At 41.1% G+C, this 12,849-nt stretch overlaps 2 protein-coding genes across 18 annotated transcripts in view; one reads left to right on the plus strand and one right to left on the minus strand.

Annotated features, from left to right (window-relative positions):
* LOC100023330 (zinc finger protein 260-like) overlaps positions 1-678 on the minus strand; it is a 29,371-nt gene extending 28,693 nt beyond the window's left edge. Inside the window, exon 1 of one of the 8 annotated variants that reach the window (XM_056814541.1) lies at positions 534-634. The gene's annotated coding sequence lies outside the window, so the exon portion shown is untranslated. Of the gene's footprint in view, positions 1-418 lie in introns of all 8 variants that reach the window. The other 7 variants (XM_056814542.1, XM_056814540.1, XM_007486121.3 and 4 more) reach the window with 7 other exon arrangements.
* Positions 1-12,849, plus strand: part of LOC100026020 (zinc finger protein OZF-like) — a 515,718-nt gene that overhangs the window by 453,978 nt on the left and 48,891 nt on the right. The window lies entirely within an intron of this gene.

Consider the following 12,849-nt stretch of genomic DNA (forward strand, 5'->3'; position numbering starts at 1 on the left):
AGACAAGAAAAAATACTGCAAAACTTCCCTTATTCTCTCTCCTCAGGTTTAAGGGCAGAGCTAGACCCCAGAAATGGGCCTTTGGGGGAGGGGGGGACATCAGAGAAGGGAAGAACTGCATGGAGGTGGGGGTCGTGGCCCATGGGAAGGGGTTTATCAGGAGGGATAGGCGTCATCAAAAAGAGGGGAGAGGATATTAGAAAGGGCAGGGGGGGGGGGTGTCATGAACACCTTGGAGCTGGGGGAGCCCAAAGGAGGTTATCAGACGACCCGGGGGTAAGTAGGGGGTGTCATTAGAAGCCCAGAGGAGGAGCACAGGTCATCAGGCGCCTTGGGAGACGGGGCCATCAGGAGGGGGAGGGGGTATAAGAGGGGTTATTGGCATTCCAAGCCCCTCCCCTCCTTCCCCAGTAATTACCCTGCTAATTGAGTGGGAGGAGAAATGAGGGGGAAGGTCCGTGGGAGGGAAGGGGTGGACGAAGTCGGAGGTTGGGGGCCGGGGACAGGGTCGCGGGGTCAGATGTGCTTCCTACCCGGGCAGTTGGAGCACGGAGGGCTCGGAGGCGGAAACTCCGGCAAGAGGAAGCGGAAGTCACGTGAGAACACCTGAAGCGTCAGGCTTGGTTTCCATGGCAGCCCGGGGGAAGTGTGGCGTGCTGGGTGCCAGGGGCCTTCTGGGAAATGTAGTCCACAGGCCTGACTGGACTTTGCGCATGCGCCTCGCCTTCAGGAGCCGCCTCTCCTGGGTCCTTCCTTTCGTGCCCCCTCCCACTGGCGTGCAGGCCTTGGAGGGAGACCTGGCGCGGAAAAGTAGTTCGAGGCTTAGGCAGGGACAGGATAGGAAGGGTTTCGAAGCCTAGCTCAGGGCCTAGTGTGCTTGACAACTTGGTGGATGACAGCCAGGGTTGCACATGGTGGGGAGGAGAGGAAGGGATAGTGGGGCGAGGCTCAGCCTGGGGTGAAAAGGGGGCTTGGGGAAGGGTGGGTGACCGTTTAGCCACCTGGTCCGCCAGCTGTGTGAAGCACTCGCCTTTGGAGGGCCTCCCACAGTCCGGGAGGGCAGGCTGTTCTGGCGCCCTGGCTTCACAATGAGTCGTTGTGGGAAGAGTCCGGCCTCAAGAGAAGCCATCCGTCCCTCCGCCACCCCGCCCGCGTGGCCCCGTCTGGGAAACGGAGAGCTTTGGACAGCTTCGTGAAAGCATGCTCCAGGTGCCTCCCAATAAGAAGGGAAAACCCGGCCAACCCCCTGAAGCCCCGAGGCTTCCCCTCACTTCGGGCAGCCGGGAAAAGATGATCAAGGACCTGTCAGTGTTGGACGGGTGGAGCGAATGAACAGAGGCAAGCCACCGAGTTGTCTGGAGCCGAGGACTGATATAACAACTAGGCGGGAAATGGAAATTATGCAAAAAAGTGACTAGAAGTCCTGATCAGTGAGCCCAAAACTCCTTTTTTGGTGTTACAGTAGAATTTTAAGAAAAGGATAAACTGAGGCAGTTCTCTAGAAAGATAACACTTATTAATGCTAATACATATGAGGCAGCAGCCTGTCTCTTGGACAGCAAACCAGATTTGAAGGCTAGCTTGGTGGTGAGTGATGTGGGCACCCTCTCTTCTTCTCACTTACTCTCCAAAGCCATACAAATGATTAGTGTAGCATTCTAGACATATAAGCATCTGGGAAGTATGGCTGATGTATTAAATACTTGATCAGATCAGTTAATGATCAATGTATAGGCAGTTCTAAGGGCAGGAGAATTCCTAAGCCACAAAGGCTTAGCTCTCACCTTGTCAAACCTTTGAAAAGTGCATGTCAGGTGAATCCCCACCTACTCTGATCTTGTCATTATCTATGCTACCAATGAGAATTAACTATGCTTTGTTACCTATTCATTCATCCTCTCAATCCACAATAAAGCCTGGGGTGAGCCTTGGTTCCTCCTCTTGTTTCCTGCAACCTTGTAGTTCTCCCTGCTATCTCTCTCTTTATCTTTCCTAAGGCCACTCTTGGCCACCTGCTTTCTATCTCGGAATTTTTACTTCCACGTGTCAGCATATTTCTCACATTTTCCTTTTACTATTTTTCTAAGGAGAATGTCATCAGGGACCAACGCCATCCCTTACTAAAAATTGACTTGTCTGTGCCTCTTTATTTATCACCCATTTTCTCAGACTCCTTGCTCCTTCTTGAGCCCAAACCCACTAAGGAAAATCATTTTTGTAACAGCCGCTGGACATCAGTTATAATTGAGACTCAGTACTTCTCCACCCTGATATATATATATATACACACACACACACACACACACACACACACACACACACACACACACACACACACACACACACACATATAATTGGTCTTAGAAAGTAGGATTTAGGATGTGGTAAATGAGTACACTCCAGATGACTAGAGAGCTGCTAAGGGGAGCCTTCAAGATGCCTATTTGTTATGGAGATAGAGGTATTTCTGAGAGATGGAAAGATAGAAAGATGCTGCTAGAGGGGTTGCTCTGGGCTGCCTATTGATCCCTATTAATGGCTAATAAATCAAACTATTTCCTACCATTCTCCTCCCTTCACCTCCCAGTTTCCATCCTTTGCCATCCTTTACCCTCCCCCAGTCTTAGTCAGTCACCTTTCTATATAACTCAAAGGTAAACTGTGAGATTTAGAGATGATACTCTTGTTCTCTTTCTCAGGTAAGGAGGTTTATTGGGAAAGATAGGACAGGATGGAAATTGAAGGTGAGAGGGATAGGGGTGTCCCTAATCTACAAGGAAGGGTTATGAAGGTTTTATGAAATGTCAGTCTTGTCACAGCTGTGACTCAGAGACAATCAGAGAGATGGAGGACAAATATTTTTCTTCTTTCTTTAGTCAGATAATCTCTGCTTGAGTAACTCAAGTCCAGACTCTGTCAAAAACTACAAAGGTCTCTCTCTCTGCTTAGGTCAGGAAAAGCCAGTCTCTCCCCTTGGTCAGCAAAACCTCAAGAGTCCCAAAGAAGAAATCTCAGTTCATCTCCCCTGGCCAGCTCCAACTGACTTTTCTGGGAACATTCTGTTTGGAATCTTCCCCTTGATTGACAGATCAGGTCCCCAGCTTTGTTTCTTGCATGCTTAGCTTGTCTTGTAAGTCCTCTCTCTCTTCATGCCTTTTCCACAATCCCCCCTTTTTTTCTATAAAAATGCACCTTGCATTTTTCAATGATACTTACCTTTATTATAATTCTGTCTATTCTTAACCCTGTAACCCCCCACCACCACCAAATAACAAAATCCTAACTTATCTTAGCTATTCTGCCTACCTAGTGCTAAGCTAAGAATGGGTTATAGGAAAATGGTTTAGGTAAGGGATTTACATGAACATAGTTTTTACATAACAAATCCTGTAACAATTATTCCAAATCATTCCAACAACTTCAGTAACATTCAAAATATGCAATTGTCCTATTTCCTAATATTTATAAATTTAACCAAGAAAATACCTACCATTAACAAATACTAACTTAGAATAACAATGCAATCTACTTCTATACTTCAGTCTCCATTTTCCTAAGACTTGAACAAATACACTAGACTGTCACTAATGTTAGTCATTAGAATACATTAATAAATTACTCTAATAAACTTAGCTTGTTAGTCAATTAGTAATTACATGTGTACATAGGATCTATACAAATTTACATATGTACATCGTTCTAGATTTCTGTGCAAACTCATGCAGAAAAGAAATATCTTTGTCCGTTTTAATTTCCCACAGAAATTCTTATCAGTGTGTCTTGTTGTCATGCAACTATGCATGTTGTATACCTACCCATTCCATGAGATATCATACTACAGTGTAATTCTATGTAGTGTGTGCGTGCATATATGTGATTTTAACATGTATGATGCACTTACATATCCTCATGATCAAAAGTTCCAAAATTCCAAAGTTCCAAAGTCCTTCCATGTCCTTTTATGCTGCTTGTAGAACTCTGTCTTCCTCTCTGGTCAGCATGCCACTCTCCATCGTCCAGTCTTGATTGAAGATGTGTTCTTCAAATCAGGATCCACTGGAAAAATCAGGAACTGGGAACACACAAACATGTATGCACGTCAGGTTGTTACATGTGTGTGCAGGTAAGAGTGAAATTTACAAATGCATGGAAGTAAGATGGAACTTTAGTGAAGGTCAGATTTTATCAATCATTCATGTCTGCAAGTAAGATTTACATGTATCCTCTTCATGCATGGGGGTAAGATTTACATATGTACATCTTTGTGCCTGCAAGTAAAATGAACATGTGTTTTTCACAGATGGGTGTGAGCATTATGCATAGGTTCTCAAGATTTTGTTAAGAATAGTGATTTGAATTTTTTTTTCCAAGGAAGTTTATCATATGGTTACTGTAATTAGTTCTTGGAGATAGAATTTAGAAAATTATGCATCCATTTGCAAAAACATTGTTTCTATCAGTTTTGTTACTGTGTGATAGGCAGAGACTATGTATAAAAATCATATAGATTTACTGTGGCTGCTACTCTTTAAAGGCATATTTTTCTGTGTTGTTGGCTGCATTTCTTACTGGAACTGTACTATTTACTTCAGGGGTGCATTCTGTTGTTTTCAGTAGGCTTACATTCACAAGGACTGCTTTTGATTTCTTCTTGGGCTATTCATGTTGCTCTTAATGACTAGAACATTTTATTTTCATATGTCATTTGTATGTATCTTCATTGATGACATGATCATATTGTTGTGTCTAGTGAGATATCTGAACCTATGAAGTAACATCTTCATGGTATATCCTCTCTCTCTTCCTTCCCCTGGTAGAGACTGTTTTAGGATGAAGGTTAAGAGATATGGATAAACTTCTTCTTTCAGGTCTCAACTACAACTTGATGTTAAAGTCTTTGGTAACAAATTCAACCAATGTGAATCCATGCTTCCATAGCAATCAAGATGTTTGTAGCTGTCCTAAGGTGACAAGGAAATCATTTTAAAAGACTGATATATATTAATTTAAGGTCGCCAAGGAATTCAGCTATGTAATTCCTAAATGAAAACTCAAGTCAGCCATCAACCTTTTATAGAGTTTAATTACAAACAGGAGGAAGAAAGGAATTAGAGAGAGAGAGAGAGCGAGAGAGAGAGAGAGAGAGAGAGAGAGAGAGAGAGAGAGAGAGAGAGAGAGAGAGAAAGGGGAGAGAAGGGAATAGGGCTTAAATACCCCTTCTGTTTAGGCTGGGCCAAAAGGCCCAAGCCCTTAGAGAGCTGGGGCAAAGAAAGGAGATCAGTCCCTATTACTCACGTGACCAAAATGGAGAAACAGTCTCAGGGGCCTCCACCTCCAGCTTCCTTCAGAGCAAGCTTCTCAGAGCACCTCTCCAACCACTCAGAGCCAAAACTCTCCAACCAACCCTCAGTCCTCAGACCCCTCTATCTTTAAGGAAACCATCCAAGTTCCCTCCCCTCAGTTCTCACATCTACCAATCACTGTCCATGTCTCCCGGTGCCAATGGTGGCTCTAGCTTAACCCAGGACCGCCCAGAGGTCTGTGGCTTTGCACATGTCTGTTGAAGGTCATATTCTCAAATAATTAAATCTTGATCTTTTGCTACAGCCCTTCCTAAATCCTGTTACCCTGAGTAGGGTAGAGATTGGAATAATTAAATTTTGATCTATGCTGCAGCCCTTCCTAAATCCTGTTAGGACTGAGTAGGGTGGAGATTGCAATTTCCAAGACCTGGTTCTGTCATTCCAAGTATCTCCATTGTATAAATTCTAAAATCAATCATGACTCAAAGAAATTCCTGTTCTATGCTTAAGCATAGGTCAAAGCCCTTTCCATTGTTCAGCAAAAGGTTTCTGTCCTAAAGTAATCTTAAGAAGGGAGGAGGAGGAACCTCCCATGCCAATGGGGTTCACATTCCAATAGAGTTCCCACTCTCAATAGGAAATTTTTCAAGTATGAAATTTCCCAATGGTGAAATTTCCAACATTTATAAGTCTAAGAAATTTTAAGGTTTACACTAGTGATGATGTTGAAGTTTCATGCTACAAGTTTAAGAGAGTTCTCAATGTGAATTACTTGTTCTTCTTTTGCTAGAATAACTTATTTTCTATGCTACCCCAAGACTAGCCTTCGTTCACATAAGGTTTTGTGTAGTATGTTACCCTATGGAACTCCAACAAATCTTGGTCTCACTGTTATAGTATGAATGGTACTTGTCATGATTTTGAAGTTAGAGAATAGAAGTGAAATTGTGTATCTATCTCTCCTCCAATTCTCAATATGTTTCTTGATATTCTCCTTCCCATTCAAAATCTGTATCTGCATAAGCCATTCATTCAACTTCTCTATAAAATTATCTTCATTATCAACCCCTAAGCTTGCATAAATTTCTTCCAATGGTATGCAACTTGCTCTCTGCCCAAAGAATAACTCCTTAACATAGCCTTGGTAAGATTTTGTTTGCACTGGTTCCAGATATTCAGTCTTTTCACTTGTGTCCCACACATCCCTTTCTTTGTCTACCTCTTCATAAAGCTTATAAAATTGATAAGGCAATTGTTCTAAATCATCCTCACCCATTATCATCACACCCTCTGGTATTCCTTCTGATTCAGTATCTGAATCTGAATCTGATTCACTAAATCCAATCACCATGCTGTTTGGATTTTGCTCCATGCCATGTAAACTTAACTCAGACTTAGATAATAACTCTGGCTTTGTGTTTTTATCTAAGCCTATGTCATCAACTTTTGTCTTTCCCAAGTCAGTTTCAGTTTGCTTTTTACTACTAAGCTTTGGATTTACATTTTGAATTGGTAAACTTGGTGGTATGGGGTTATGCAGATCTGCTATACTGTTATATGTCATAGATCCTACTCTACCACTAGTCTGAGGTTTATGTTTATCTTCATTCTCATTTGACTGCATAGAGATAGGAATCTTTCCCTCTAAGGTATTATTTTCTTCTGGGAATAAGTTGGCATGTCCCCCTGCATCACCAGTAGGATGTGTGTCTACATTCTGTCCCACAGCACAAACATGTGTTTCTGGATTAGTAGTTAAGATGTTCATAACCACTGACTCAGTGTTCATGTCCTTGCTACTCTTTGCCAGGCGCATATGTAACTCAGTTAATTCTTCTTGATTTGATTCATTCCCAATGAAGTCTACTTTTGAGGCTGTATTCTGTACTACAATGGAACATGAACCTAAATCACAGCAGTTACTTTGGCTAGATTCCCTGTTGCCCCTTAGAATGTTGGATTCAAGCCTGTCTTTTGAATCCATGGTAGTTTTTCCAGTTGGTAAGAATTCCATTCCATCCTGCTTTTCAAATTTAACTGTAATGTCACTTCCAATACTTTGAATAGGATAAATATTTTCAAAAGTAATTTCAGCTCCATTTTCAGTTAGTTTTTCCTTATCTATATCACTCATTGCTGGATGGAAGGTATTAGCTTCTGGATTCAAATTAGATGTATTTTCTAAGGGTACCTGTGCCATAAAGCTTTTTACAGAATTAACTAAGTTTGGCGGGAGTTCATCTGTGAATGGTTTCAAAGCCTTTATATTTTCTTCTTTATCAACAGTAACCTTTAGGGAATTGAAATTATGTGTCTCTGTATCTGTCACAAACTTTTGCTTGAGTTCTTGTGACTTATTCTTTCTTTTTCTTTTGCATAATTCAATCCCATTATTCACTCTACACTGGAAAAAAGTTCTCTAATAGAGATTTGATGTCTTCTACATTCTTTTCCTGTTTGGCTACTCTACAGTTCTTATCAAAATCTCTTATATCATTTACTATTTGAGATGTTATTTCCATAATTTCTGCCTCAACTTCTTTAATCTGTCTCTGCCTTTCTCTTGCTTTATTGCAATGGTTACCATTCACAGAATCACTTTTTTGCACTGAATTTTCACTATTTCCCAACTTTTTTCTATTATTTTCTACTACAGCCTCATTCTCACTATTTCTTCTATCTCCATTAGTCACACTATATATCTTATGGGCCTAGCTTCATAACTCTTTCCTCACCATATCAGAGTACTTGGGCTTTGCTCCAGAGTTAATTGCATTTTGCATTTCTTGCAAATCACTAGCTTGCTTTGAGAACTTTAATTTGCAGTGTGAACAAGTGGACTTCTTGTACCTAGTTCGTGCATTTTGTGTGTTCTTGTTATTGATCTCATGTTTCTTCATTAAAAAACAATTTCTAATCAAGTGACCTTTTATGTGACAAAAGAAACATTCCCTAGTTTCTCTCTGCGCTGGTTTTTCCTTGTAACTAGGTTTCTTGTAAGTAGATGTTGTGTAAGTCCTAACCATGTTCAGATTTTTTATTTCTTCAATCTCCTTTTGTTTCAAAATTTTCTCAGTCAGTTCTAACTTTTCTTTCAGGTCCTGAACTTGTTTACTTTGTTCTGACTTATTCTCATGCAAGTAACTTGATGCCTCTCTCAATTCAATCAAAGTAACTGAATTATACTTGGGGAAATAGTATTTGAAAATTTTTTTCAAATTAGGTGTGCATCCCGTTAGAAATTGTCTATGGACATGGCTAGTTGACTCTTCAGTATCGGCTTCTAGACTCAAGATTGAATCTTCCATCTCTGACAGATGGTCTATGTATGTGGCAGGATGTTCCCCTTTATCCTGCCTGATCTTGTCAAACTTAGCCCATGCATTAGGTTTTGGACAGCATTGTTTTATGGCCTGAAGCAAGTCCTCCCTACATCTTCTTAGATAGGACATGTTAGTAGGGTTAGCAAAGTCTATATCTGCCTTTTGCTCCACAGTTGGCCAGCTAGTTAAATTGCTATCAGATCTTGTCTTCTGCAGAAATTGTCTCTGTTCATGGGGGCTAAACAGTTCTGACAGTAGGAACTCTACATCTTCGAAATCTGGATCAAAGATCCTGAAAGCGCGTTTCAACTCCTTTTGAGATTTGAAAGGATTTTCTTCAAATTTTTGGAAACAGCTCTTTATGGATTCAAGTTCCTGAGTGGAGAATTGTCTATGGGCTTTGGAGTGTAGCACACCAGCATTACTGGACAATTTGGTGACCTCTCTTAGTGGACAGATTTTCTCAGGTTCACCAGGCTTGTTCTCATTTTCATCTCCTTTTTCCTTAGGTACATTCTCTGATTGCCCATTTTCCTTGCCCACAACCTGATCTAGCCCCTTTTCCTTAATCAATTGCTCAAACACAGCCTTAGTCATGCTTTCCAGGTTGTTATCAATAGCCATAATCTTTTCTGCCTTAAGGGGAACCACAAATCTAAACATCTTCTTCAGTTGGGTTAGAGTCTGCAGGACAGCCATAAAGATCACATACACTTGTGATTGAGGGTTCGGGTCCCTTCGTGGTCACCATAAACTATGGCATTTAAAAGAGTGGATTCCATAAACTGTAAGAGTTAAAATGGTTGAGGTTGTAAACTGTAGTGATTAAAATAGTGGAAGACTTAAATTGTTGTAGATATAAGAGTGGATGAGTAAATTGTGACCGCAGAAAATATGGTTTTCACTACAGTGTCCTGTTTTAAATCGAATATAAGGCAGTCTCCAGGGAAATATTCCCAATTATGAAATATGCCCAAGTGAACTGGGTTTTATAGAGAATTTAATTAATAATACAATGAGGAATTAAAGAAAGAGAGAAAGAGAGAAAAAGAAAATAATGAGAAAAGGATAAGCCAGCCCTGACCAGTCCTGGCCAACCCAGGCCTAAGTCAATCAGTCCTTAATCACTCACCACAAGATCTGTCCAAGCAAGGATTTTAGTGACACTAGGCCAGCTCCATCTCAGCTGACTTCACCAGCTCAATCCTGAATCTGAAATGTCCCCGAGAGAGTCTCGAGAGAGATCCTTCAAGGCAGCCTTTCCCAGCTGACTGTTTTTAGAGAGAGTTTTTCGTCTCCTTTTAAAGGGCAATTTCTCCTATGTCACCTCCCCTAAGTCCTTACATCTACCAATCACAGTAGTCGTTTTCCAAAGGACTGGCCATTCTTAATTCACATTTTGTTATCACCTTCTTAATTCAAATCTTGCTCTCACCTTTTCTGGGTAGACTAAAACTTCTGAATAATTCACATCAGGAAAGCTCTGAGTAAGTTCTCACCTCTTTGCTCCTTGTAAGTTCACAAGTTGCCTGACCTTTATAGGTACTTAGCGCCCCTTTCTAAAAATAGGCATGGCTTAACTATGGGTTTAAGTACTTTTCATTGTTCAGCAAGGAGTTTTTTTCCCCTAAAGCAGTCTTAAGTAAGGGTGGAGTAGAGGTCTTCCCATTTCTGATCTAAGTAGAGTTCTCACTTTCCAAATGGGGAAAGGTCCCAGTAGGGAATTGTTCCAATGGAGAATTCCCCAATGGGGAATTTTTTTAACATTCACAAGTCTGAGAAATTTCAAGACTCACAACAAGAATCCACAAAACAACCACTAACATGTTATTTTTGTGGAAAATTTGGTCATGTGATTATGAATTGTAAGAGGAAGAATCAGGTAAAAAGGAATAGAAGTTTCAGGAATAATGATGGTAATAGGAGTAATAGTTATTCAAATGAAGCTAATCAAAACTCACACCCAAACACCTGTAATCAGTGTGGGAACTCCCCTCAGCATGGGAGACCCCAGAGGTGTGGACAAAGGGATTGTGAAGACTGATGGTACTTGGGAGGGGAAGGAACCTCAAAGAGTCTGGAAGTGAAATTTTAAGCCTTGTCAGACTTCATTGCCTTATTTATGTTAACTGTTTTAGTTTGTTCCCTTCCCCAGAATGAAGTCTCTAACTCAGTTCTAAATACAAGATGTATGTAATTTACTAATAACCACTTAATGAGTTCCAACGCTGAGAGAGTGGGACTGTCTCTGTGCATCAACTTTTCCACTTAAATTTCCTTCACGCACAAGTGTCTTTGTGCACACTCATCTATCATAGATGAAAACACACAAAGACAATTGTCATCCTTGGTTACTGAGAGACTACTACTACTTAATGAGTTATCAAAATTGAAATATTCTGTTAAATTGTTAATATGTACCTCCCCTATGACTGTGATTGTACTGTAGAAGAATATCTTTGTAAAAGATATAAAATGCTCAGAATTCGAACTCACCATCACGAACACTGTGTTCAGAATGGTGAACAAATATAAAACAACGTGGATGCACCCAAGATCAAAACAGTGGCATCTCATTGACTACATCATTGTACGCCGGCGAGACATCCAGGATGTAAAGATCACCAGAGCCATGAGAGGAGCTGAATGCTGGACAGACCACCAATTGGTTAGAGCGACTCTTCAAATGCGCATTGTGCCTTGCCATCCAAAACGTGCCCAGACAGTTTGCGCATTTTACAACATGAGTCTTCTTAGAGATCCATCTTATTTGCAAACATTCCAGTCCTGCCTGGACAACAAGCTGTCTGCCAAGGGACCACTCGCTGGAAGCTCAACCGAGAAATGGAACCAGTTCAGAGACGCAGTGAAGGAAACATCAAAGGCAGTCCTAGGCCCAAAACAACACAATCACCAGGACTGGTTTGACGAGAACAACATTGCTATTGAAGACCTATTGAGCAAGAAGAACAAAGCCTTTATGGAGTGGCAAAATAACTCAAACTCTGCTCCTAAAAAGGACAGATTCAAGTCTCTCCAAGCCACGGCTCAGTGTAAACCTCAAATTTCCTTAGACTTATAAATGTTGGAAATTTCACCATTGGGATATTTCCTACTTGGAAAATTTCTTACTGATAGTCTATTGGAATGGGAACTCCATTGGCATGGGAGGTTCCTTCTCTTCCCTTCTTAAGATTACTTTAGGACAGAAACCCTTTGCTGAACAATGGAAAGGACTTTGACCTATGCTTGAGCATAGAACAGGAATTTCTTTGAGTCTTGATTGATTTTAGAATTGATACAATGGAGATACTCCACCCTATTCAGTCCTAATAAGATTGAGTAAGGGCTGCAGCCTAGATCAAAATTTAATTATTCCAATCTCTACCATACTCAAGTTAACAGGATTTAGAAAAGGGCTGTAACAAAAGAGTAAAGATTTAATCATTTGAAAAATATGACCTTCAACAGACATGTGCAAAAGCCAGAAACCTCTGGGCGGTCCTGGGTTAAGCGAGAGCCTCCATTGACAGGGAAATTGATGAAGAGTGATTGGTAGATGTGAGGACTGAGGGGAGGCAACTTGGATGGTTTCCTTAAAGATAGGAGGGTCTGGAGACTCGGGAGGATTGAGTTTTTGGTCGGTGTTGTTCCTGGGCTCTGAGGAAGCTTGCTCTGAAGGAAGCTGAAGGTGGGGGCCTCTGAGACTGTTTCTCCATTTTGGACACGTGAGTAATAGGGACTGATCTCTTTTCTTTGCCCCAGCTATCTAAGGGCTTGGGCCTTTTGGCCCAGCCTAAACAGAAGGGGTATTTAAGCCCTATTCCCTTCTCTCCCCTTTCTCTCTCTATATATATATCTCTAATTCCTTTCTTGCTCCTATTGTAATTAAACTCCAAAAAAAGCTGACGGCTGACTTGAGTTTTTCATTTAGGAATTACATAGCTGATTCCTTGGCGACCTTAAATTAATATATATCAGTCTTTTAAAGTGATTCCCTTGTAACATCAGCATGAGATCAGGAAGTTGCAAGACTGATGGTGGGAAAAAAAGGCAGAAGAAATCCAGCGGTTTGCTGATATGAAAAACTACAAACAATTTTTCAGTGCCCTCAAGACTGTCTATGGACCATCAAAACCCACCACCACTCCCTTGCTATCCTCTGACGGTGACTCTCTCATAAAAGATAAAAAAGGCATCAGCAACAGGTGGAAAGAACACTT

This window comes from Monodelphis domestica, chromosome 2 (genome assembly GCF_027887165.1).
Source record: "Monodelphis domestica isolate mMonDom1 chromosome 2, mMonDom1.pri, whole genome shotgun sequence".
Lineage (NCBI taxonomy): Eukaryota > Metazoa > Chordata > Mammalia > Didelphimorphia > Didelphidae > Monodelphis > Monodelphis domestica.